Consider the following 26,929-nt stretch of genomic DNA (forward strand, 5'->3'; position numbering starts at 1 on the left):
TTGATTAAAAGCAGTGTTTTGAGTGAAAGATAACAGGAACCATCTCCTATCAATGAGTAGTACAGAGTTATCCCCTTCCATCTGTTAATTTTTTATAGAATCTGCATTTCCGGGATAAAGTCTTTGGTCACTGATTCCTGGTAGGAGGACAAGTACAGGAATTTTTTGTAAATTGAAGAGTTTGCTCTTGCAAGAAGTTTGTTCTCTGCATTTTAAGGTATGCATTATGTAATATAACTAATTTTATCAGGTTTTAAGTAAACAAAGCTACAAATAAATCCTAGGATTCCATGCTGGTGCTGCTGTTTTTCCTTTCTCTGTCAGTGCCATATTAGGATAGTCTGTTTTTTTGAAAGAGCATTTCTGAACTGCCTTTTGCAACAGCAGAGGAAGTGCCTGAGAAAGTTCCATGAAAAACAGTGAATCACGCAGTGTCTTTCTAATTCTGACAGTGTTTCCTTCTGTTTCGCAAGCTCTCAGGCAGTGTTTGCTATGAATGCCTTACTTGCTGGATTTTTTTGTAGTTGCATCCAATGCTATTTTTAGATCTGGGTCTGATTTATGTTCTGAATGCTTCTGTTTTATTGGGAAGTTTGCAGCTCTGCTACAATTCATGCATATGACCTGTTATTTTAATAAATTCTATTTAAAATAATAACTACCTTGCAGATTCAAATACTACATACTCTGCAGTGAGAAGCTGTATAAACTCTGGTAGGGGAACCTGGTATTTGGAGGAGTCTGGTTATAAAATTGGGTGTGTCTCTGATACGTGCAGATTCTCCCTTTTATCACAGAACATAAACCCAAGGGCCTTGCAGCAGTGCAACTAATCATGTTCTGTGTATTTTAGTGCTCCTGACAGCTACTGTGCACACTCAGTTTCACACAAATATCTTGGTATGTAAAGCTATGGACACAGCAGAAATACCACAATGCTCAATCGAAAGTAAAAGATGATGAATTTAAAAACATAGATGGATTTTAAGATATGTATGTTTTTCACTGTTGTTTGTATGCACTTATGCTTAGAATGGATCTCCATTGTACTGCTGAAGTTGCACACTTGTGTATGATAAATACCAAGTTTTTCTGCCTGCATTTACATCTAAATTCTTCAAGGTTCTCCTATATAATTTTTAATGGATAATTCAAATGAAGCATTTTTGAAAATAAAGTTGGTTTTGAATATATTGGTTTCTCTTTTCCAGTCTCCACTTGAGTACATCTTTTAATAGTTTAAGGAATGGTACTTTCAATGTACATAAGAATACTGAAATGTTATTTACTTTTAATAAAAAAAAAAAAAAAAAAAAAAAAAAAAAAAAAACTATGTTCCAAAAACAGAGTTCTGCTGGAATATACTGATTAATTTTACATTTTCATTTGTCACTAAGTATAGGAATCACTGTTGTTTAAGCCCAAAGTAACCTATAATTTTTCAACCTAGCTGTTGAATAAGCATACAATATTTGAATTACTGAGTCTTCATATTATTAACAGAAAGGTTTACTCAGTTTGTTAGTAAAAAAAAAAAAACAGCCCAGCTCACAAATATATAGGCACATTACCCCTCTCTTCCTTTTTAAAACAAATGTTGAAGGTAAATCCAAACTATTAGTGTTTCAATTCCCTAGTTTTGTACAGTGTTTTTGGGCACAAAACCATTTCAAAGTTTCTGGAAATATCAACAGTGATAACAGTCTTGTAACTGTAGAGGGAGCCACTTGTTAATTCTTTAGTTTAAAGGTAAGCAGTTGGATTTTTGGTCTCCAAAGAAAATGTAGAATATTATGGGATGATATATGAACTTAATAAATATTTGTATAGTTACTCAGTCTTAGTGCACAAGTTCAATTATATGTCTTACTGTATCATTTTACCCCTTTATTGGTATTCTTACTGCCATATGTTAGCTTTAACTTTTGCTTCTTGGCTCAGGGATGTTACTTTTTCTTTGCTAATATCTCAGGTTTGAGATGAGAGTGATATTGGTAGTAAGTTGATATAAGTTCTTTGAATTCAAATTTGCAACCAGAAATCTTCTGTTTGGACAATTCTGCTTGCCAAAAATTAAGATATCAGTGCATAAGAAATCAAAAAAAAAAAAAAAAAGAAAAAAAAAAGAAGAAATTTAGAGGGATTATGTGATTATGTTAAAAAACAGAGAAGATACCCCCACAGATTCACCTTACAGGACAAGGGCAGAGCTGCCTGTCTAGTTTTGCCAGAACCCAGGTAAGCAGCAAAGCAGAATCCAAAAGCAAAGGCAGGAAGGGGCCAGCCCTTTCACTGGGGCAGTGACTTAAGAGCATGCAAAACTAAATGACGCTGAAGCCACTCTGACTCTCTGTGTGAGGTGCATCGCTGCACCTTGAATCCAAATGAGCCCCAGTCAGTTGTGTGTCTTGCAAAGACAGAAGGAAATTGGGAATATCTAAAAGGCAGAGCATGAAGATCTGGTAATATTTTCTGAGAGGAGGAGATACATTGTGGTTTATAAATACTTCTCTGTGGGAGATCTTTGCAGCAGAGGCCTTGAATTAAAAAGAGCACATCAGAGTCCTTTGCCAGATCTCCTACTGGCAGAACACCAAGAATATGGATAATGACATTCTTGACATTCTGAAGTGAAGGGGCTTTAAAATAGTAATATTTGACATTTGTTGGAAACAAATTAATGTTTTCTGTTGCACATGCAGCTACCCAAATACTCTTTACATTACAGAAATAGAATTTTCTGTATTTTAACTTCTTAGCCAACTTTTTTTTTTTTTTTTTGTATTCTCTTGGCATGCACATATGGAGGTCTAGCAGCTGCTAGCACCTAACCTAAGGAGAAATTTCCAGAGCTTAGTAACATAGTCTGAAACACATAACATCAATACTCTGTTTCACAATGTTTAAACTTGTTTCCCTTATAGAGTTGAGCCAGAAACTGTTTTTTGAGTACATGAGTAAGGAAATAGCACTGAAAAATAAATGGTTTAAGACAATACTAACATGTAAATTAAATAAACTTGTAGAGTTTATGCTGATTCAGTATATACACAAATGTTTTATATGAAAACTTCCAATACATTAGTTTTGACTAGAAATTATTTAGGGCTCTGACTCGTAACTGGTATGTATTGTATTAGCTTAAAATGTTACTGGTGTTATTTGCAGGAGATTCACTTTAGCTACCCTTGTTACTGCAAGAGTGCTGTGTGCTGGTTTCTCAGTTGTCACAGCTGGCATATTGGTTTAAACTGCTCTAGGTCATGAGTCAGAGCCCTCAGATCTCTGCTGTCAACAAAAATGCAGAGAAGATATAGAAGCTGGCTGCCTATCCTTTGTTTTATAACATCCATCAAAGCTCAACTTTATAAACAGAAATCAAATCAAGCCTTCCAGTATTACAGCAGCTATGAGTCTTCCAAATTATGATGGAGTGAAATAATTCATGCAAAAGTCCAGAATATCTCATCCAGCCCATCTGGTGGGTTTAGTCTCAGGGCCTTCCATGGACATTATTCAGATGTTTCTGGTAGGAGGTGAAAGTAATTGCTACTTGAGGAGCTATTTGAGAGGGGAGGTTAGAATTTCTTTTAATGCAATATTTAATTATATACAAATAGTAAAGCAGTTTAAATGAGTTTATAATGTTCCTGTAAAAATGTTATAGCCCTTTATTTCTCTCATTACTGATGAGCTCTTGCTTGCCTCGTTTGTATCATACATGTAGTGCATCAATAGTGAGTGATACATAGTGAGAAGGACATAATAGGAGTCAGCCCTAAATTGTGTGGATCTGTTCATAAACCGTTAGGTGGGAGGGGAAGAAGCAGCAGTGCATTAGTGGAGTGACTTACCAGCAGTTAGTCAGTGCTGTAGTGGCTGAAACAGGAATAGATTATAGATCTTTCTTCCCCATCTAAGGCACATGTGGCACCATCTCATTACTAGAACTGCTATTTGGTAATGGATTAAACACTGGTGCTGCTTGCATGTATTCTTGCCCTCCTGTAAAATGGAAAGTAGGTATATTTTGAAAGTTTTAAGATATGTTTACAGCATTAGGAAATTCTACAGAAACATTCATTCACAAGATGATTTCCACTAAATTAAAGAAGGCAAGCTGTTGGTCAAGGAAGATACTTTTTTGGTATTAAAACTAACAGTAGAGATTGTGTGCTGTTCTGGCTGGAAAGGTCTTTCCAGTCCAACAGATGACATGATAAAGTGATTAGCCTTACTATACTCTGCTTTAAAACTGTTTAAAAAAAAATAAATAAACCAAAGATTTGAAATTATGAAGATTTATTTCCACTTTTTTCCTGAGTGAAAAAGAACACAAAGTCGGTTTGTCAGAACTTCATTTAAGGCTATCTTGTGGTTAGAGAATGCAGACATGGGGCAGAAGGCCTGATCAGGTATCAGTGTGCAAAGGGTGAGAAATTTGATGAGTTGTATTTAGCAGAAGTCTCTTAAACACATTGAGTGTGTATATGGAATGAGTTCTAGTCCACAAGTAAAAAACTGACAATATATTTGAAAATTCAATGGTTATATTTCTGAACAAATTGTGCTCATGAGTTATGACAACAAACTACCATAGATGGTCCTATTGCCTCACTGTGTCTCTGCACAGACTGTCATTATGGAAGGAGCTGGGTATTAAATTGTATCCTATTGTTGAATACCAGTTGGCTTTTATAATACACAGGCTTAACATTTTATTCTTACTGACATTTGAGCTGAGTTAACCACCTTTCTGCCAACTGTCAGTTCTACTCATTGTTTTGACACTATATTGCTGAGCAACATTCTGAGTAGATCCATATTTTCTAGTGTGCCTTTCAGAAGAAAAAAGCGATATATAAAAATCAATATACAACTGAAATGGAAGCTATCGTATTCTAGGGCAGAGGTGGAAGATAGAACAAAACAATGTTCTCTGCACACAGATGTGGATAGACTTGTGGGAAGTAGTATTTTACTTCTGCTGAGATGATGAGCTTCTGATAAGACACACAGTATAGCAGTTGCTTATAACAACCAGGAAATCCGTGTTAATTTTATGGAGATTGTATTCTCACATTTTGCACTTACAGGACATGAAATCCCATAGTTGAAGAAGTTGTCATGGTGAACAACTTTTATATCAAATGATATAGTTCTGTCCCCAAATGCAGGCTGCTAACAGAAAGCAATAACTCATACTATAACATACACCAAACATTAAAAACAGTATTCATCAAGTTTTTCAGCAGAAAAATATATATTTTAATCAAAATAAGAATGTCATATACCTGTCATGCCTCATAAAGATTGGTAGAAAGTCAAGATGAGGCATAGTTGTTTAAAAAACAAACCAAAGAAATTTAAACCAGAGCTTATGTATGTGGCTTGTGTGCTGGAATATCTTTTGGCCCTGCAGAACAGAAAACCAAAACAGGACAGCTTTAAACTGAAATATGTTGATTAAACGTAGCTTCATAACATACTGTATTTTTTTCTAAATGGCTGACTGAAACATACTCTGTCATTCTTAGTTTATGCAGCTCTTGGCTTTTGAGTGTCTGAACGTCAGTATCAAGGCCTATCATTATGCAGCTCAACAGGGGAAGATTTGCAGTCCCTGCACTTGCAAAGGGACAAAGCTGTTTGGATTATGTTCTTGCTATGACAGAAAAAGAGCAAAAAAGATTTCACCATCTCTTAACAGAGCTGTGGGGAAGAAAACGCATCCTGTGCTGTGGTGGGCTGCAATCTTACCTACATTCATTCTTCAACCAGGTTTTTCTCTGAAGCTTTCTGCCACAATTGTATTGAAAATACCTGTGACAGGCCACAGCCCCATAACTCCTAAGCCTATGCAGTGGCAATGTAAGTTAGCTCACAGGTGAACAGAATATATACTGAAATGATTGGTAATTAGTATTATGAAAAACCCAACAGATCCAGCTTAATTAAAGTTCTGCTGTGCTAAATGGCCTGCAAGTTCAGAGCAAGAGGCCCTCTCAGGGAGACCCTCTGTTCTGAAACGAAAACAAAAAAAATCAAGTGTGATTACAGTCATGTGAAGGGTTTAATGGATGTTATTCAGGTAAGGTTTGTGTTGTATTTTTTTTTTTTCCCACTCATTTTCTACTAGTAGTTTTGCATTTTGTTTTTGTCAGTTTCTTGTTGTTTTATTTATGTTCATGTTTACTTGTTTTGCTGAAAGCCTGTGATGTGTTTTATTATGTTTTGATGTGTTGATGAGTTGGAGGAACAAAGCAGTAATGAAAAAATGAAAATATAGAAATCTTTTTTGCATTAGAATTATTTTGTGGACAATATGAAGATATAAACAAATTTCTTACTGTCAACTCATCCAGTTGTAATGGATAGTGATTCATGACTTTCAGCATTTTTTTTTTTTTTTTTTTTTTTTTAACCCCAAAAAGCACTTGTGAGCTTTACAGGGCAATAAAGGGTCTAGATGAAACAGGAGCTCTACAGAATTTTTGGAAGTGTATAGGTACATAAGCACTGTGTGTTTTCAGTTATATTTAAGGATCTTTGGATGGTGTGGCTATAGAACCTCAGCACTTATATTTTTGAAAAGCACACCTTTTGAATTTGTATAGCATCACCAAAATGTGGCTACCTCCATAAAGGAAGGTCAGATGTGGATTTACAGTGCGAGGTAGATATTCTTCAGCTTGCCTGCCATTTGCACCATCTGGAGCGATATGTCATATGCCACAGGAATGCACAACTGCAGCTATGTGGCTGTGCAGCGCTTCCATGTAAACTGCAGCAGTGCCTGCCCCAAATGTGGCTACGGGTCACTGCAGGATATGCTGTACTCAGAGAGGACTGATAAAGGACTGATTTCACAGGAATGAAACGGGGACTTGGTAAACTTGCTAGATGCAGGTTCCGGTACAAGCTGCCTGAACTTCCAAGTGTGTGGGGAATGTTACAATGTTCATTGCAATTGTTAGTGCATCCCAAGGTGTTGTTTTAAGGGGTCATCATCTGTCTGGCGTTAAACTTTCTTACGGGCTCACTTCTTTAGGAGTCCTAAGGTTCTCAGCGTCAGAGCTAATACTCGTCACTTGCAGGCATTGAAGGTTCAGGATCTCATTGCAGAGGCTGACTTAGGCACTTCAGTGTACTTCAAAGTATCTGTTTTTGTCTAAATCTGGTACAGGATGGTGCTTCTCCAAAGGAGAAAGAACATCTCTAGTATAAACTATGTCAGACTTTCTGAATGTCTTTGGCCCATTAAATTGTGCTGATGCTTTGGTCTTAGCTTAATATGAAATCAGAGCTCTCTTGGCCTGAAAGATCCTTGTCATAAACTTCCAGTCTCTCTCATGAGCTTTTGTTTTGCTTGTGTCAGTTTCCATGCCTTTAGTTCCCCCCTCTCACACTGCTTTGTGACTGCTGTTCAGTACAGTAGTAAGTATAAATGTTTCTTTGAAGCTTTCCTATGCTTTTTATTGTTAGGCTTATAAAAATAAGCCATGGTGGTTTTAAAATAACTAGTGAGCATCTAGTACTAGATAATAACTAGAAGGCTTGCATAAAACTGAGGCAACAATCATGGTGACTTGGTGTGACTGACAGTGCCATTAATCTCTCTGTCCTGGCAGTTGGGAGGTAAGCTTCTTACAAGGGTTTGTCTCCTGAGGAATTTCCCTGTGCTTAACCAGTGCTGAAGAGACGATGATCTGTTTAACTGTAAGGGCTCCTCTAACAGCTGCCTCTGTATTTATTAGTATAGATTTTTATTGTACAAAAATAATTTATAGTGTAGTGGCATATCTGATTACAGAAGTGTTCTGTGATATCTTCTGTTTCTTGTGAATTGCTTAATATGAAGTTACCATGCAGAAATTCTTGGATATGTGAGGTTAGTGAGCCAGGTAATTACGTTGCAAGAGCTAATGCACTTGCAAATGGGATATTGAGTGTACCACTACTTTCCTTCATGAATCAAAATTGGTTGTGGATTTAAAGAAGATAAGACTTGCAGACACATACTTCTAAATTCTGGAAGTGTCATAACTGGTGTACAGTTGGAGTTTAATTTGGAAGTGACCTTATTTGTTTTTTTTTTTTGTTTGTTTGTTTTTTTGTTTGTTTTTTTTTTTTTTTTGGTTTAACTAGTTTAATAGAGGAAATCTTTTTAGTATTTCTACCCTTGATTCTTCTGCACCTGCCAAAAAAAAAAAAATTAAAACTTCTCTTTTCCTGTATGATAAAATTCTGTAATAGTTCTCTAAATTGTGTGTTTTGGGTTTTATTTAGGGGGTGTTGTTTGTTTTTTTCCTTTGGTTTGTTTTTTTTTTTCTGTTTATATTTTGGTGGGAGCTGCATTTGGGGGAAGAGGAGAGGGTTGTTTTTTGTTTTGTTTAGAGAGAGAGAGGCTCTTTGAGGTGTTCCCAGAGCCTGCAAAGGTACAACGTGTGGGTTCTGAGTTCACACAAACTGGGTTAATCTGGGACTGTAACGAAGGGTATATGCTCTTGGGAAGGACATGTGTTCATCATAAACCAGCTGGAAAGGTTCTGCAGCACTAGCTATAAGATCAATTTAGTAGTTCACTAGGGAATCCACAAAGGCAATCTCTGGAAATGATTCACATGACAGTGAAATTGCTGTTTGGGAAGCTTACAGCCTTCTCAGTTTCACTAACAAAGTCTAATAAATACTTCAGAACTTGACTTTGATATCACAGATCAGCAGCCTAGCCCTGCAGCTCTCATTCAACTGATCTTAATGGGTCTATGTTTGTGGTGGTTGTTTGCTGGTGGTTGTTTGTTTTTAGTTAGGAATAAATAGTCTCAATGACTGAACTTTCTGCTAGTAATTGTGTTACTTGAGTGGTTGATGGTTTTGGTATTACTGTAAGTTAGTTCTCTTTGGCCTGAATTTTAGTAATCATTAAGACATAGCTTAAGAAATTAAGTTAGAGCCAGAATTATGAAAATGTATTCAATATTAAAAAAAAAAAAATCAGTAAGAGGGAAGGAAAATCTTGAAAAAAACTTTTCAGTTGGATAGTGGAAGTGAAAATAACATGTCCAATCTGGCCACTTTTTTTATAATCATGTAGTTGTATGTTCATATCACTGAAAATTAAGCTTGGAAAACATTGCAAAGTTACTTTATTCCTTTTATTTATTTGTTTTGAGGAGTAATGTACGCAAGCTTCTAACATTTTGCTCACCAGACTTAATGAGCTAAGGAGAATAAATGACAGGTCATAGAGGGTACTTGAGAAGTCATGACTCTACAATGATAAAATCTTATTAATGAAGAGGTGAGAAATAGGAAGGGGAGGAGAAAAGTAATGGTATTTTGGGCTAAGGAGCAGGACTGATATTTGGAATCGATGGTTCTATCACATGATATTGAACAAAGACATGACCTTCCTTTGCACTCTGAACCATGACCACAAGAGAAGTCTGTAGCTTCCACTCCAATGACTTGGTTTAATTGTAATATGCTACAGAACTGTAATGGGATTTCTGAAGTTAAGCAATCAGGATTGGGCCTAAACACACACGTGCTGCCTACAGCATAATGAGGTTATTTGAATGTGAAGTATCCCCCAAAAGTGGAGATAGCAAAAATATGTCACAATATCAATTAGCCATTATTAGCCATACTCTCAGGAATGCTTATTTGGAAGCAACAGCTTTGGTGTGGTTAATAGACATTTTTATCAAGTACAATTCTGCTATTTCTGTGGAAATTCACTGCATTTTGGCCAAGTCCCAAGCCTCTGAGAAGTAGTAGCTTGCAGTCCTGGCTTCTGAGCAGTGGGATGGAACCCAGCCCCAAATCCTGCACCTGTGCAGATGCAATACTAAGAAATTCTGCTAAGCTCAGGTAGAGAGCATAAGGCTTTAAATTTATCTGGAGAATATCTTGCTCTGTATCTTATCACACTCACTCTTGCTTATAGGAAAAAAAAAAAATCCCATCAAAATATTTCTTTAGAGACTTTTTCAAATATGCCATTACATTCACAAGTTATGCTGTTTCTTACTGAGCTAAACTAAACCCAGTGCAACAAGTTGAAGAATCATTAATTTATTAGTACTATTATATGCACCTTTTACAGTTTTTAGAAGATTCATAGTACACTTCTTTTTTTTTTTTTTTTTTTTGGTCAAGTGTTATCAGAGTTCCCCCAACCTATCACAGCTTGACTAAGTCTGTCATTATTGGAACTGTGTGTGGGGGCTGTTGAAAACAAACCATCTACATTTCTTAACTTCATTTATTTTCCTTCTAGTAGTAAAAATCCCAGACTGTAATTACAGGTTTTGTTTCTGTGGTTCTCTTCACTCACTAAATGAAACAAATGCTGCTGATTTAATATACCACTATTAAATGTTTTCCTTTTTTTACAAATGTACTGTATGGTCTTTTATCTTTTTTAACTAAGCATTGTTTAAACTCTACTTTGAAGATAGAACAACTAATTTTTCTGCGATTTCATATTTTTCTCATTAGAGTCCACTGCTCTACAAACTTTATTTTTGCTATGAACTGATGAGATAAGAGGCTATTATTGCTATTTTATGGTAATGATGACGTGAACCCAGGGAGATTAAAGCATCCCTTAAGTTTGGGTATGCAGTTCTCAGAGTATTACAGTAATTCTGTTTCAAGCAGTATGAGTTGCATTTGTAAATAGTTTAATGTTCTAGAAATAGATTAATCTGGCCACTTCTCACAAGCTTGATCCTCTGTTCCTACTCCCCCCTAACTTTCTAATTCTTTCTGTCCTGCCTGTGATTCTTTGTGACCATGTTTTGTTACAATTATAATCTCAGTTCATTAGGTTTCTGATTTCAGTCCCAGCCCTCTTGCCTGACCCTTACACAAAGTACTTGCATTATGTATTTGAAATGAGATTCTATTCTGAAAGAATTAAAAAAGGGGAGGGGGGAGGTTGTTTTGTTTTAATTGGGACTGTTTGTATACTCAAGGGCAAACAAAAGGGCTTGAATTAAAAAATAAATAAAAGTACAGAATTTCATTTATAGATTCAAGGTATCCCTCTAAAGATCTATGGTTGTTCACTGCTTATGAACTTATAAGCATAAAACAATTAACTCTTGGATAAAAATATTTTTTTCAGCCTATAGTAAGTTACTTGCATTTAACTTCAACTTATGTGGAGTGTTTGAATATTCTTGTATCTGAGTAAATATAACAGTGTAGCTGTAGGAATCCTTCTGTATTGGTAGACTTTACAGCTGTATGTATGCAAGTTAGGATTTGAGATTACCCATAAACACAGTAACTGTAATTTTTACTGTAGTTGAAGCAAAAATAAAGCACCAAGCTTGTGTCTCAGACCCCAAGATGACTTTACAGAACCTCCCTTTGGGGAGGATGGGAGAAAGGAAATTGCTTGTGTACAAATACAAGAATTTTGTTATGTAAACCCTTGTTTCCATGAATATTGCAATGTCATGTCTATGCAGTTCTTCTTTTCAGAGTAGCAAAGTTGTCATCTAGTTAATTGTTTCTCCTTTTTCAAAATGAAATGTTTCTTTCATTATTTGGCCATTACTGATACCGAAGTTCTCTGTTCTTTGTGAATGCTTTTGTGAAGCCTAAGTGTGTTTGATAAAAGGTCCTAACTATTTTGTTCTCCCTGCTTTTGAATTTGGTTAACAATTAGTACAAAGTAGGGCCTAATGCTGCTTTCAGAATGAGTATCATCATAGGTTAATTCAGGTTGGAAGGGATCTCAGAAGTCATCTAGTCCAAGCTCTTAATGAAAGCAGGATCAGCTACATGATCAGACTGCTCAGGGCCTTATCCTGCTGGGTCTTAAAAACCTCCAAGAATTGAGACAAGCTGTTCCGCTGCTCAGCTGGCCTCATGCTTGAAAGACTTTTTTCTTGTATCCAGTCTGAACTTCTCTTGATTGTTTTTTCTCTTCTCTCTCACCCTCACACCGTATATTATTGTGAGGAGCCTAACTGTGGCTCCTCAGTAACCTCCTTGCAGGTACTGGGGGACTGCTGCCAGGCATCCCTAAAGTCCTGCACCTTTCTCCTGGCTGCACCTGCCTTCTTTCAGCTGCCTCTCCTCACAGGGCAAGTGCTCCAGGTCTCAGCCATCCTGGCAGTCCTCTACTGGGCAATCTCTTGCCAGTTTGTCAATGTCTTGCTTGTACTGGGGAACCCAAAGGAGGTCACAGTTGTAATTGTTGAAGCTAAAATTTTGATAAAGTTGAAAATATTATGAGCATTCTCATTAAGTTCTCATGCAGTCTATAGAACTGCATACTTGGACGTGGTTGAGAAGGTGACTGTCGAAACTGTTTCTGAATCTCTTCAAGTTCATTGTGGAACAAACCTTAGGTTGAGAAGCATGGCATGTTTTTGTTCAGAAACAAAACAGTGCTGTATGTGTTGGTTTCTATGTACATATGTTGGTGCACAGTTGCAGACACAAGAATTCCAGCATATGCTTCATGGAAGGGAAATAATCTTCATCTGTAGCCTTTTAACCTGATTTGTCATTTTCAGAACAGCCAGGACACCTAACATAGGGAGATCACACACACACATACAGAAAACCTGCCTGTCAATGTAAAAGTTGAAGCATTCCAGTTGTTCAGCAACAGCAAATTCTGCCAACAAAAACTAGCTAGATACCCAAGTAGAACAAATCAACAGGAAATAGCCTATGAAAGTTTCCAACAGACAGCTTTTTTTTTTTTTTTTTAATCACAGTAGGTATAAATTTCACAAATCATATGCTTGTTTAGTCACCAAGGTAAATCTGTGGAAGACAGGATCTGCTTAATGGTAACACAATTACCAAATGGTGTGGAATTGATCAGTGTTCCATGTATTACCATTTTGCTTTTAACTCTTTTTGAGACATTCTTTGCCTGCCTGGTATGCTACATTTGTTAATTAACTCCATCTGCTGAAAGTCTGGTCTGGCAGTTTAATAATGAGTTGCTTTATTAAAAAAAGTGCCTGCAAGTGCTACTGTTGGTGGTAACATAGGGAATTTAAAGAAAACATATCTTAGAAGTATCCATACTTTGCTGGTAGTGCCATTAAATCTTAAACCGCTCTAGTTCTCTACATTTGAGTTTTATAGGAAAAAGTATGCTATGCAATTTGCTGTGCTTAATCGCGCCAGCCTTGTTCTGTAGGTTATGTTACAAGTGTAAGGAGGTTTGCTGAAAGCATGAAATGACTTGAATTTTGCAACTTTGGAACTACGGAGTTGTTTGTTAGTAGTTTCCTCTTGCAACTTGGTGAATTCTGTTTGAACATGGTAATAGAGTATTGGTGCTCAATTTATGAGGTTTTATTCAATATTTGTATTCTTTACCAATGAGTTCAGAAGACTTGCTTGGCAGGCTCACAGGCATACTGTTGCAATCTTAAAGCATACAGGGAAGAAAGGAATGCAGTATTCATGTATTTGTTGGGTCCATATGTTTTAGGATATTTATTGTCATTGTATATAAAAAATGTCATACCAAAAAATACTTGATACTTATCCTTGCAGATTTTGGACTTGCTTTTTAACTTGGGTTTCTTCATTATTTGCAGTCCATTGTAACTAAGTTATGTCTTTTTAAATAGTTTGCTATGCAAGGAATTATTGTTCTGCTTCTCCAGAAGCTACTATCATTCTTCTGTGTTCATACTTAGCCTATATGTTGTATGTAGTTAATGATAGATTGTGCTTTCATAGAGTCTAAAGACAAAAATGACCAAAAAATCATATAGCCTGACACGTAGAAGATAAGTAATTGTCATTCACATAATAACTCGGATGATAGTCCTAGGGTCTGGATTTTGCATTCTGGGAGACGAAATGCTGCAGGCAGAGAATTAAGAGAGACTATGCCATTAAGACTCATCCATTTGTAAGTAAATGACTAGGTGAGAGATTCTTTTGTCACCTACACCCATAAAGATATTTTTCAAAAAATAATGGAACCTCACTGGTAGAAAGTGTCAAAACTGACTTTGTCGCACTTGCATTTCTGTTTCTTTATCAGCAAAACTGATTATTAAATATCTTTAATAAAAGTACTAAATCTTGGGAAACTGAGATTATAACTGTTAAGCAAATCTATCTGTAAGTAGATGCAGCTGCAAATTCTTCTGTTTTAATGAGAGTTGCTAGATGGAAACTGAATTTGGTGTAATTGAGTTTGTGGAGGCAATTAGTGGGGTGAGACTAATATTGTAGATTAAGAGTAATGCTCACAGGTTGCTTATTTATGAAGCAGCCCAGTTGTGTTGTATCTAGAGATATCTGCTCTAATGTTTTTTTTGTTTTATGGAAATTTTATGCTTTGGATCAAAAACATTAGTAGCTCATGTCATGGGATGATATAATCTCTATTGACTTTTTTTAAATCATACAAGGAATACATTTGGATATGTTTTGCCTAAGAAGATGTGTCTCTACTTAAAGTGTGTTACATGGCATTGGCTGCTACAGTGAATCATAAATAAATAAGCAATTTATCTAGGCCACTCGAGTTCACTGAAAATTTTGGCTATGATTGTATTTGGTAACTGAATATTCAGCTGTACACCAAAGGGAATTTTCAAAACTGCATTAATTGACTCCTTCCTATTGATTTCGAGGGAAAGCGAGTGTTCTTTCTGCTAAAACTTTTCCATTAATTGAAAACATTACATACATATATATATAATGCACTTATTTCACTTTGGTTACTTGAAGCGTCTCCATAATGCCAAGGCAATATATATTTGGCTTAACAGAGCGAAAAAGGATTGCTCAACTTGATTAATTTACTGCCTGAAGTTTTAACAGATGCTTAGCTAACTGTGTGTGTGTGTTGGCATAGATTCAAGCACAGTAACTAATTAGAAAACAATGTGAGGGCAAAGGTGATGGCTGAAAAGGCCTTTACTTGCTAATCAATCAGTCGTGTGTTACTTAATTTCATCAGTGTTTAAAGTAACTTTTAGGATGCTACAGAAATAGGTATGGCTAAAACATCCTTCTAGGGAAGCTTTAATATCTCAGAACAAAGATGCTGGATTTCTGACCAATCGGGAAGGGGAGCAAAGCAGTCATTTTAATAAAGCAGCAGAACAAAGGGAATGGCCCGTATGCCTGCTGTAACATCACTGCACTCATACGAAAATTGATAGTGAAGGGGAAAATACTATGTACTCAGAGCTGGTTTGGTTGTAGATACTCACTAATGGCACTTGATACTTCTTGATAGTTCTAGTTCACTCGTTGTGTATCATGTGCAATAATGCTCCTGTTAATGTATCTCTTATAATTTCTACCTTTGTGTTTGGTTATCTAGTTGTTCATAATCAAGGCTGTCCTGAGTCATGGCCAGGGTAATTGAATCTGTCTTAAAGGCAGCTCGGATATGTTGCTCAATCCGTTGAGTTGTGCAGGCTGATCCAAGAAAGAGATGAGGGTTTGTGCTGACTCTGAATTCCATCAGTTCTAATCTTGTGAATCATACCTAAGGAATCTTAATAATTGAAAAATCAAAAGGCCTTTCTTTGAGTGTTTCCTGTTAGTGCACAGATCTTTAATTGCTGGGCTCTATATTATGAACAGAAACGTTGTTTTGCTTTTTGCAGTCAATTGCTTATATGTACTTAGAAATGTTGAACTAGATATTTAGTTGGTGGCACTTTTTGCAAGTAAAATGTGACACGATATAAAAAATGGTGAGTGTGTTTTCCTGTTGGGTGACTGTGCAGCTGCTTTCTTCAGTTGTGGGTACTTTTGTCATACTTCAGTCTCTCTGTAAATCTGTGAAGGAAATGTAACTCGGATACTAGTGGTTTTCAAGAAAAACAGTTGAAGTTTTTACAGATCTTTCAGTTCTGCTGAATGCTTTGTAGGAAAAAAAAATTGACAAAACAATGTATTATATGAATAACACAAGACTTTTACAGGAGATACTGTTTGTAAACTGCTGCTATTAAAAAAAAAAAAACATGCAAATTTGAATGTTGTTATATATATATATATATGTAAAAAAATAAAATCTGTACTCTAACAAGTGTGATATTTAGAAAAATACAATACTAGCCATAAAAATTCTGCCCTTAAATCAAGGGTAAAGCCATGTTGCATGAAAAACTACATTTAAACAACATTTACCAGTCTATCTCAACATTTGCCATTCTTAATTTCAGCAGAGTGTCTCAGTAAAATCTCTAGTCAGCCTTTCCAAGCTGGATGTGATTGGAAGGCTAAGGGAAGAAATTTAAAGGAAAAAAAAAAAAAGGAGAAGGGCAAGGGGGTGGTCAGGGATGCTCATAAATTCCAATATTCTTAGTAGTTCTTCTTGTGCTTTTGGCTGTGGAAAGTGAGGTGTCATCTGTTGACCAGAGTTGTCCAACAGACTGTCAAGATTCAGTTGGATTTTTGTATCCTCCTTTTTACTGTAACAGAAAAACAACAGTGCAGCATCCTGTATGTTAAATCAGTTCGTAGACAACAGTAAAGGCAAGAGCAGTATACAAACAGAAAGCTTTAGTAGTGCAGTGCTAATATCAGAGGGAGAATAATATTAATACTGATTGAGACTCAGTGTGGGTGTACGTGGAAAATGCAAGTTATCCCATTATTTTTAGTTACACTCTATGTAAACTTCTTACATGTACAAACCTAACAAAACAGTTTGGCATGGCCTGTAACAGGATTGAGAGCCACGATCTAGAATGAACAATACAGTAGCAACATGGTTACCGAATGGCTATCTTGATCCTTAGTGAAGCATGATTTTTACCATCTATATATAGATATTATGTCTATATATGTGGGATTTATGTATTGGTTTCAGCTGCTAGGATGAGATCAGTAGGTCTTGTCCCACACTTGAGGAATTTAAATCCTGGTTGAAATGTTCGATTTTCCTTTACTGCATTCCATTGCAGAGCATCTTGTTTTGCTTTTGCCTCTCCCACTTCCTTTCAGAATTGTACCCGCAGCTTACAGGCTTTTTCAGCATTTCAAAGGGGCAATATGATTCCCAGATCAGAATAGTGTCAACAGGAGACAGTCTGCCTAGTGTCATTTTTTTTGTAAGTTGTTTCTTTGTTTACACTGTGAAATGAGAAGGGGGGGGGGGGGGGAATCAAACTGCACACAATTGGCTCCAGTAAATACCAAGTGACAGTAAATGCCTTGTTTATTGCCTGGGGAAGGCTGGTAGCTTGCTGAATTTCCATCGGGGCTCCTTCGTAAAGGAACAGGGCTCAGCTCTCCCTTGGAGCTGGTTATGCAATTGATGGGGCAGGGTTTTTGGCTTCTAGAGCAGTAAGCTTGCATAACGTGGTTTGCAATCCAGCACTCCCTTCCCAGCCTGAAAGGACCTTTTTCATAATACATTTTCTATAACAAAAAATACTTCCAGATTTCTACACAGTTGTTTACTAAAATGATGGTATCCGAACTTTTAAAATAATTTTGTATGAGAGTTATTCTGGTTTCTTGCTTTATCTTTCTGCATATGGGGCACCTTTTTTCTTTCAAATAATGAATTATTTATAAGATGAAATAAGTTGTTTTTTTGTTGTTTTTTAATGCCATGAAGGCATCGTTGTCTTTTATTAGCAGAATTCTCTCGGTACAACACAATAAACTGAATGATGCCAGCTAAACATTTCTTGGAGGCCTTACACCATTAAGCTGGTTTCAGGGAATTTCATTTTCCTTATGTGACCTATACATGAAAATGCAGGTGACCAAACCTACAACTAGAAGTTTTAGGCTGAGTACTCAGAAGAGGAAATGCATGATATTAATGCCATGAAGATGTCTGCAGAGATGGCTGCACTGGTTACTTAAGGACAATAGAAATGAAGACGTCTTGTTCATTACTGAAGCCTGGGGGTATGCATTCTTTTTGTTTTAACAAGAAACTTCCATCTATTATTCTTCAACTCCCTTCCTAACGTACACTACCCATCTCCAGATGCTTGATTACCCTCTGCTTGTTTCCATCCTACCAGAAATGTATGTGTCTCCCTCTAGCTTGTTATAAGTGCAGAATTTCTCTGGGTACTCATCACTTGGAAAGAGATGATGTTGCTTATGCACGTCCTGTTATTGTCAGCTTGTACTGCAGTTGTTTGGCCCTTCTAGAAATGACTTTGGTGAGGAGGTGATGCTCTTTTTTCAGAAGGCAGTAATGAGAATGACTTTTATATGAGATCACAAGAAATAAACTATTATGAATGATGTCTGTAGCAGTCATTACTTGCTTTCTTTTCATGAAAGCAGATATGAAAAGTGGAATAATGTCTTTATTTAAATATTGCTACTTTAAGTTGATGGATAAAATGACTTAGAAATCTAAATGTGGTTGCTGAAGACCTCATTTACAAAAGGAGCGGCTTGGACAGCAGTACTAAAAGCTTCAAAATTGTTGCATGAGTGAGCTGTTATATTTATGCACTGCTAACCCGTTGTCTTCAAGGATTGGACTATGTACCAGCAATGTCAATGAGAAAAGGGTCGTTCGTGTAGGAAACCATTCACTATAGGGAAAATTCTCTCTCAACTCTTTCCACTGTTACTCTCCCACTAGTGGCATCATCACTGTTACCACTGCTGTCCAAGCTATGGATCTTTTCCTATCTTTGAATTCTTTCCTCTCAACATGTGGAACATCTGTGACCAAATCCTAAGTTAGTAATCAGAGGGACTCTTGTTTTTTTTATTTACTCAGTTCTCTAATGTTCAAGGAGATGATTATCGTTTTAAACAGAGTATTATAATCATTTAATTTGCTTATCAGTTGTCCATTTTTGTTTTCCAAGGTTTTATTGAGTGTTGCATGTTTTGGATTTGAATGACCAGAAAATGACTATTTCTGAACTATTTTTTTCAACACTCCAGCAAATTGTCAAAATAACATTAAACCTATCAATCTTCAGACTGATATTTTGAAAAGTAAATAGTTTGACTATAGTACATAAAATCTGAAATGTGGGATCAGCAAGTCCGAGTAAATTCTCAAGTTATTTTGGGTTTTATCATTGAAATGCAAATACATTCTTAGTATCAGCTGCATGTCAATCAAAGATACATTTAGAGATTATTAACAATAGTTACCTCTATTTGGGGGGAAAACTGTACGTCTTTGATTTGTGGCTACTTAACAAGGGAAAAGGATCGAGTATGCCCTCAGTAAGGTCACAGATGACACCAAGTTAGGTGTGTGTGTCGATCTGCTCAAGGGTAGGAAGGCTCTGCAGGAGGATCTGGATAGGCTGGACCAATGGGCTAAGGCCAACTGTATGAAGTTCAACAAGGCCAAGTGCCGGGTACTGCAAGTGGGGCGCAATAACCCCCAGCAGAGCTACAGGCTGGGAGATGAGTGGTTGGAGAGCTGCCAGGCAGAGAAGGACCTGGGAGTGATGGTTGATAGTCAGCTTAATATGAGCCAGCAGTGTGCTCAGGTGGCCAAGAAGGCCAACGGCATCATGGCTTGTATCAGAAACACTGTGACCAGCAGGGCTAGGGAGGTGATCGTCCCCCTGTACTCGGCTCTGGTGAGGCCGCACCTCGAGTACTGTGTTCAGTTTTGGGCCCCTCGCTACAAGAAGGACATCGAGGTGCTTGAGCGGGTCCAGAGAAGGGCGACGAAGCTGGTGAGGGGTCTGGAGAACAAGTCCTAGGAGGAGCGGCTGAGGGAGCTGGGCTTGTTCAGCCTGGAGAAAAGGAGGCTCAGGGGCGACCTTATCACCCTTTATAAGTACATTAAACGAGGCTGTAGCGAGGTGGGGGTTGGTCTGTCCTCCCACGTGCCTGGTGACAAGATGAGGGGGAATGGGCTAAAGTTGCACCAGGGGAGGCTTAGGTTGGATATTAGGAAAATCTTCTTTACCGAGAGGGTTGTTAGGCGTTGGAATGGGCTGCCCAGGGCGGTGGTGGAGTCACCATCCCTGGAGGTCTTTAAAAGATGTTTAGATGTAGAGCTCAGTGATATGGTTTAGTGGAGGAGGTTAGTGTTAGGTCAGAGGTTGGACTCGATGATCTTGAGGTCTCTTCCAACCTAGACAATTCTGTGATTCTGTGAAAATATGTATACTTGCATATCCTTAGCAATCTGGCTAATCTTGGCTAAACAGCAGCATGTCATCTAGAAGAAACTGGCACCCATACCAAAAACTAGCTTACACGATCTGTGTGATTTAATAAACTACTAAATTAATGTTAGTTCTTTGGCCTGGGGGCAGGGGTAGTTGCGTCATCACTGGAAAAGTTCACATCATTTTCAGAGTATTTAACTGAATGAAGGGTAGGATCAAGTCTGTCATACAGCAACGCATTCTTTAAATTGTGATTGATTGCTAGCCTTATTCCTACCGGAAGAGGAGTTAAGACCAAAGTTATGTGAATTCAATTTTAAATTCAGTCTTCTGTGTTTTGAAAGAGTCTGCAATGACCAATAATGAAACCAAAACCTGAATCTGAAATGTTTAATTAACAAATAAGTTTCCATGTACACACTGGGCAAGAGAATTCTCCTTTCACTTTCTCTCTTTTTAAAGCCCCTCAGCTCTGTTTTACTGGTTCTTCAGACATGAAAATTAAAATAAAATAAATTTAAAAATCCCCTCATTTCTCCTTGAAACTGCTCATTGAGCTCAAGAGCAAGTCTGAGATGGGACAGAACGTGCATGTACAGTACTGGCATTATCCTGAAGTTGTGATTTAAACTAGAAGCTCATTATTGACATAAAAACACTTGCATGCTGTACTGGAGTGCATTTTTTAAATGGATACGGTTATACTGATGGTTCCAAAGGTTTTTGGCTTCTTTTTTCTCCTTAGATATGGGAATATCTTCCTGTATGCCAAGTAAATTTATCTATAAAAGCAGTGTTAATCTAGAACATTTTCATCTGCATATGGAACTTGCATGGCTTTCAGCTGTCCAGCCACCCTGTGCCATGCCCGTACTACAGCTTTGTGCTATTGTGGCCCTCTGAGCATACATACCTCCTTGTTTGATATATAAGATATATTGCTGTCACATAAATCAGTCAAAAGTATAAAGTATGTTTATTAAAAAATCATTATACTGTCACTTTACATCCATCATTGTGTGCAGTGGATGCTACCAATGAAGGTTATTTGACACAAACAACATTTGTCTTTTCAGTTTATCTAGTTATGTGGCAACCTGGGATAATTCATTGCAAGTAAAAAAGCTACATAATACTATGTATAATGGGGAAACTCTTCTGTTTATTGGAAAAAAATCAAATTAGCAGCTTCAGAAATAGCCTGGAGTCAGACAGCTAGCTCTGTTATTATGTTACTTAGAAGCTAATGTATTATGAACAAGTGCCAAATATTTCTCTGTAATGCAGAGGAGATTAAATGGAAGCTTCTATTTTTGAGATGTGCTTTGTAGTGTACGTGTATTCAACAGAAAGTCCTAGATAGCTAGTACACAGATAGCCCTGCTAATTGTCGGTAATTATGTAGATGGCTATAATCTGAGCATGGTACTTTTCTGAGGGATTAAGCATACAAATCAACAGAAAAGTTTTGAAAATTAATTCACAGAAAATCAATTTAGTTTATTTTTAAATGATTATGTGGGAGCGTAATTCAGCTATGTAGTTTTGTTTAAAGTCACATTCCTAGCGTGAGAAAGGGGAAAACTCCCTGCCAGGGCTGGATTGCATAAGTATATCAGATTTCAGATCTGGTCAAGTAACTTGCACAGCGTTTGGTTGTCAGAGATGACAAAAATTGTGAGTTTCTGAACTTGTTTATGTGCAATTCTTGGCTGGTGCAGTATGGTTTTGTGCTTTCTGTATTATTTCTTTACTAGAGAAGTCTGTGTGTAGGGCTGCAGAGCTGGGTATGGTAACAGTAATTCCTCTATTCCAGAAGCAGATACAAAACCCTTGTTAATAAAAAAAGGTTCTCATTTCTAAGACAAAAGGCAGAACTGATTTCAAAGGTCTTTGCATTCTAGGAAAGTTCAGCTCTAGTTAACGCCTTCCATGGCATTGTCAATGTAGCTACTTAAACTAATTTGTGTTGTTCTGAAATAGGATTTGGTATGTGCTTCTTACTGTTTATAAATGTTTAGGACTTGCAGAAGAGTCTAGGATAAATTCCATAGGAATGGGTTTATTTAAAATATTCTTATCCAAGACAATGGATGGCCACATCTTGAGTAAGAGAAAGCTGCAGTAAGGAAGAGTTGATTCACCCCAAATTAACCTACTGTTTTGCAAATTCTGTGCTTTGGGAGCTGGGGCATAGAAGACAACATCGTGGGATTTGATTTTGGCATGGATTTAGAGACTCTGAATATACCTGTGTTTTCTTAATAGCACTTTTTTTAGTTTTGGTTAAGTAGAAATATTGCTGAAATTGCAGGTGATTGATTAAGTTGTCTTGCATATTTTAAAGTGCCCATTGAATGCTCTGAAGAATTCACTTAACTTGATGTTAGCATTTTGGTTTCATATGGCTCTGTCTGTAGAAGAGGATTCCACTCCACAGCCATCCCTAATGAAAATCAGAATGGATTGTTGTGGTCACTGAAGGAAGCAATAATTAAGGCCCTGGGAAAAGGAAGAGTACACTTCACAGCTGCCTGGCAGAGCAGCAAGTGTGTTAGCACATTGCTGATTTGAAGAGAACACTAAAGGCAATTACTGCTACCTCATTAAAGGGATTAAAGTCACCTCTAACACTTAGAACCTTTTCTATGTTGGCTCTGCAGACTTTCTGAAAGTGGTTGAACAAGAAATCAGGCATTGGTTTGGTTTTACAAGAGTATATATTTAAAAAAAATAAAATCTATTTCTATGCTACTAGCAAACTGTCTTTTCAATAGGTATTTGTTGCTCATTCTTATGAAATAAAACTTAAAGACACCTTGTTCCCACTGACTTTCAAATGTCTATGTGTTATTTAAAATATTCTTGTGAGCCTAAGCAACTTCAGTTAAGAAGCCTTTGAAAGAATTTTTCAAGATGTATTTAATTTACTGAGAATATTTTTCCCTTATATTTCCAAAGAAACGGTTTGTCACAAAAGGAAAAAAAAAAAAAAAACAAACATCTGTAAACACAGTTCTTTGTGGTTAAATTCTGAAACTTTCAGTTGGGCAAATTCAGTTTTCTTTTTGATAGTGAAATAGCTTTGGTGTAGCTTCTTAAGTTTTGAAATTAAAAGTACAGCATGGTAAATGATGCGATGGCAGTGAATACAAGATGATAGTTCTGCCGTGTCTAAACACTTTGATTTTGAAAAATGAAAGTTCTGAAATTTTTCTTTTTCCTACCACATAATCTCAATATTAGGTATTATTTCTCACTCAGTGTGCACTTACACAGTTTTCTTTAAGCAGTATTTGTTTGAGTAATTACCGGCTCCTTTAAACGACATGCAAGAATTGCATACCTTGGTCTCCATGAAATTTGTAAATGCCAGTATTCAGTTGAATTTGGCTCTAAAATTCTTACCAAGCCATTGGATAAAGTTAATATTTATTACCAGTCTGTTCTTGGCTAGGGAATGTTTGCGTGATTGCCATGTGAAGAGATTCTGGTGTGCTTCTGGAGTGCATGAGTATTTACCCATAGCATCCTACTGGGAGCTGAAGAGCATATGCTATGAACAGAACTAGCATTAGAGGATCTTATGAGCAAACTCTTAAACTAATGTAATGAGAGATGGTAATGAGTAGAAGAGGAGGATCTGAGGGAGAGTCAGAGGTCACAAATTAAGAATGAAGGCTAAAGGACTTTTTAATATCCATTTCAAGTGCTTTGCTTAGCCAAATGATGCTACTCATCAGTCAAAGTTTAGGAGGATTTTGGTTTCCTCTCTGAATGTATTAGTTTCAGAGTTCATTTCTTGAGCAATTTTCAGAGTGAATGAGTCTTTGTTTCTTGTATGAGGCTTTATTTGTGAAGGACCATTAACAAAGATGCATGTTCTGAAGTTAAGGCTTTTTCTGTAACCACTTCTTAGTCATTTGGGATTCTGGGAGGAGTTCCATTTCTTGTGTCTCCCAGGCAGCCCCTACGCTCATCCCAGCATATCTGTAAGAGGGCATGCTGGTCTCTTTTAGACACTGATAATATCTGACATTTAACTGGCTCATGGGAATCCTCCAGGGAATTTCCAAATGGTAATATATTCCCTTAGCTGCTTTGTTACCTTAATACAATGACTGAGTTTTATCACGCCTGTTATTGAGGCAGCTACTGTGGTGTCAAGCCAAGAAGGACCATCTGGGATAACTTTGCAGATAAATTCCAGTTATTTGCTTAGAAACTTGTATTCACTTTAAAGCAATGTTCTTTAGGCTGTGAAACACTGTGTGGAGGTATTCAAACCTGTTTTGTTTAACATATTTTAGTATTTTAAGTTCAAACTATTTGTGCCCGTGATTCTTCTCTTGTGACAACTCTACCACTACAAGCAGGAAGTTTGCCTATTTTGTGGTTCCTATTTACCAGCATCAGTTCTTTCTCAGGAGGACTGTATACACAAAATGTTTTCTCTAGAAGTCTCCTGTCATCAGTCTTGTACTTGAATTGTTCATTATCATGTCTCTAACTCTTGTCTTATAACTGATGTGGTTGTTTAGATTGTTTAGAAACAAAGTTCAGAACATCTTCTATTGTGGCAGTCACACTTAGTGAAATATGCGTTTCTCCAGGGGTAATGTTTGGCTAGATAATGCTGCTGCTACATGGATTAAATTTACATAACATATTGTCTTCCAAGTTTTTTTCATTAAGTTGGTGACAGGACACAGTAGTTAATAGATCAAACCACAGCTACACTGAAGATGGAATTTCAGTCTCTGAAATGTTAAGACACCAGCTGCAGTCCCCTGGGATGATGGAGATCAGAAAGCCCTGAATAAAGTTTTTTTTCATTTAAGTGGTTCTGGCTTTGAAGTATGCTTGCAGGGCAGATTAAACCCAGGCACTGAACATCTTTGGGAACTTCTGCAAAATTTTCATTGGAAAGGTCTTCTTACTATTAGAATTACATAAATAATCTAGAGAACCATTTCAGCCCAAGAAAACCCAGGCAGCATCAAACAATTATAATGATAAAGAACATTTATATTCCTTAAGTAAACCTTTCTCAAGCATTTTATTTTACAAGAAAAAAGCATGACAAAGACTTAGTAAAATCAAAGGTGTATTTCACAGATTTTTAAATAAAAAGTATGGAGATACCATAGGGGTAGGTTAAAGCATAATCAGATACACTCATGGGTCCTAGGCAAATCAGAGTTGTTCAGTTGTTGCTTCAGGATCTGGCTCAGCAGAGGTTGCAAACCATTGTGGAAATCTGAATTTTTTTGTTTTATGGCTGAATCAATCTTACTTTCTTAATTTCCATCTAAGCTTAAGAGCTCTTCTGAGCGCTAGTGCTGGTTTTATGGTTGTATTGGCACTTTGTATGTAGTTTGTGTACAAACACCTAGAAGTTAGAAACACCCCTGGAAAAACACTGGGAAGCTGAAGCATGTAACTCCCTTAGACTAATATGTCAGGATTCTCAAGGGACGAGAAGGGCCTGGAAGGAGTGAGCTGTAATCCAGTTGTTACAGATCTGTGTACTACAGTTATCTTTGTAATGTCTGAGTACATTCTTGGGACCTACTGCTGTTCCATCAGCTAAGTATCAAGAATCTCCAAAATATAAAATGTATACACATGAAATATTTTCAGTGATACTATCCAGTCTGTGTAGAAGAAAGAGGATTCTACTGTGACATCTTTTCCACAATTACATGTAAGTATAACACTGGACTTTTTGTCATTGACATACTTTGTCCATCATTACAGTAATTGATAGGAAACTTAAGTAAAGCAGCAGAGAAGGTAGTAGCCATGCATATGTCAATGGCTACTTGGAGGCTTGCCAGCCTGCTACTCTGAAACACTTCTGGAAGAAAACTCCTTGGTAGTAAACCAGAAGGCAAGACCAGAAAGTCTACTTTCTACACCATTGACAGTTTTAGGATGCATATCTGTTGTTGCAAAGCAGATCAAGGCATTCAGATTCCTTGCCTAATTTCAGGTTGCAAAATTAATGTGATATCTTCTCTTGCCTTTGACACCAAATAGGGCTTCACCAAGCGTGTTTGTTGGCTTGGTATTTGCGTGTCTAGTGTGGAAGTCCTGCAAGTATTTCTGTCTGAATAGTAGCTGAGAGACGTAGCTGATGCACTGTTGTCCATTCCATTGTATCTTTGTGACAAATGTACTGAAAGCTTTTAACATGTCCCAGATATTTCTCTCTCTTATTTTAGAGAAGTATAAAATGGGATTGTTACATTCTCCAGTGTATCTGACACTGATTGTTCTTTCAACTTAGTAGTAATTCCTCACAGCATTTGTGTTTTAAAGGTGCTCTAGAAATGTCTGTACCTTGCAGGGATTTCCAGCTTTTGGAAAATCTACATTTTAACACACATAATGTAAACAGTTCTCTTGGACGCAAAGCTAACTTCTTTTGAAGTCTCTGGGTCAGATTTCTCCTCGTGATACAGCCATGTTTCACCACTCTGATGTGGTAAATATGCCTGGTAAAACAGGAGGCCAGAGATTCCTTGCATGAAAAATGGTTGCAACAGCTGGGATGGGGAAGGGGAAGAGCTTTGTCAGAGTCATTTTAAGGAGGAAGAAAAATGCCTGGAGAGTCTTACCAATGAAGGAGTTTTCTTGACTAAAACTTAGTGGCATTTCAGGGTGATACTTCTGCATAAGAGAAGAATGGGCATCTTTAGTCTTCAGAAACAGGAAAATGGCTTATACTTGGACTGGGGGTGGTGCTGGTGGTGTCAGGTTGGTAAGTGCATTTAAGAAAGTGAGTGAAAAATACATTTAAAGAACACAGAAAATTTAGTAGGAGT

At 37.0% G+C, this 26,929-nt stretch overlaps 1 protein-coding gene across 2 annotated transcripts in view; it reads left to right on the forward strand.

Moving 5' to 3' along the window:
• The first annotated feature begins 5,954 nt into the window (after positions 1-5,954).
• SIAH1 (siah E3 ubiquitin protein ligase 1) overlaps positions 5,955-26,929 on the forward strand; it is a 65,237-nt gene continuing 44,262 nt past the window's right edge. Inside the window, exon 1 of one of the 2 annotated variants that reach the window (XM_068693897.1) lies at positions 5,955-6,091. The gene's annotated coding sequence lies outside the window, so the exon portion shown is untranslated. The remainder of the gene's footprint in view (positions 6,092-26,929) is intronic. The other variant, XM_068693898.1, reaches the window with a different exon arrangement.

The sequence above is a fragment of the Anas acuta genome, chromosome 10, assembly GCF_963932015.1.
Source record: "Anas acuta chromosome 10, bAnaAcu1.1, whole genome shotgun sequence".
NCBI lineage: Eukaryota > Metazoa > Chordata > Aves > Anseriformes > Anatidae > Anas > Anas acuta.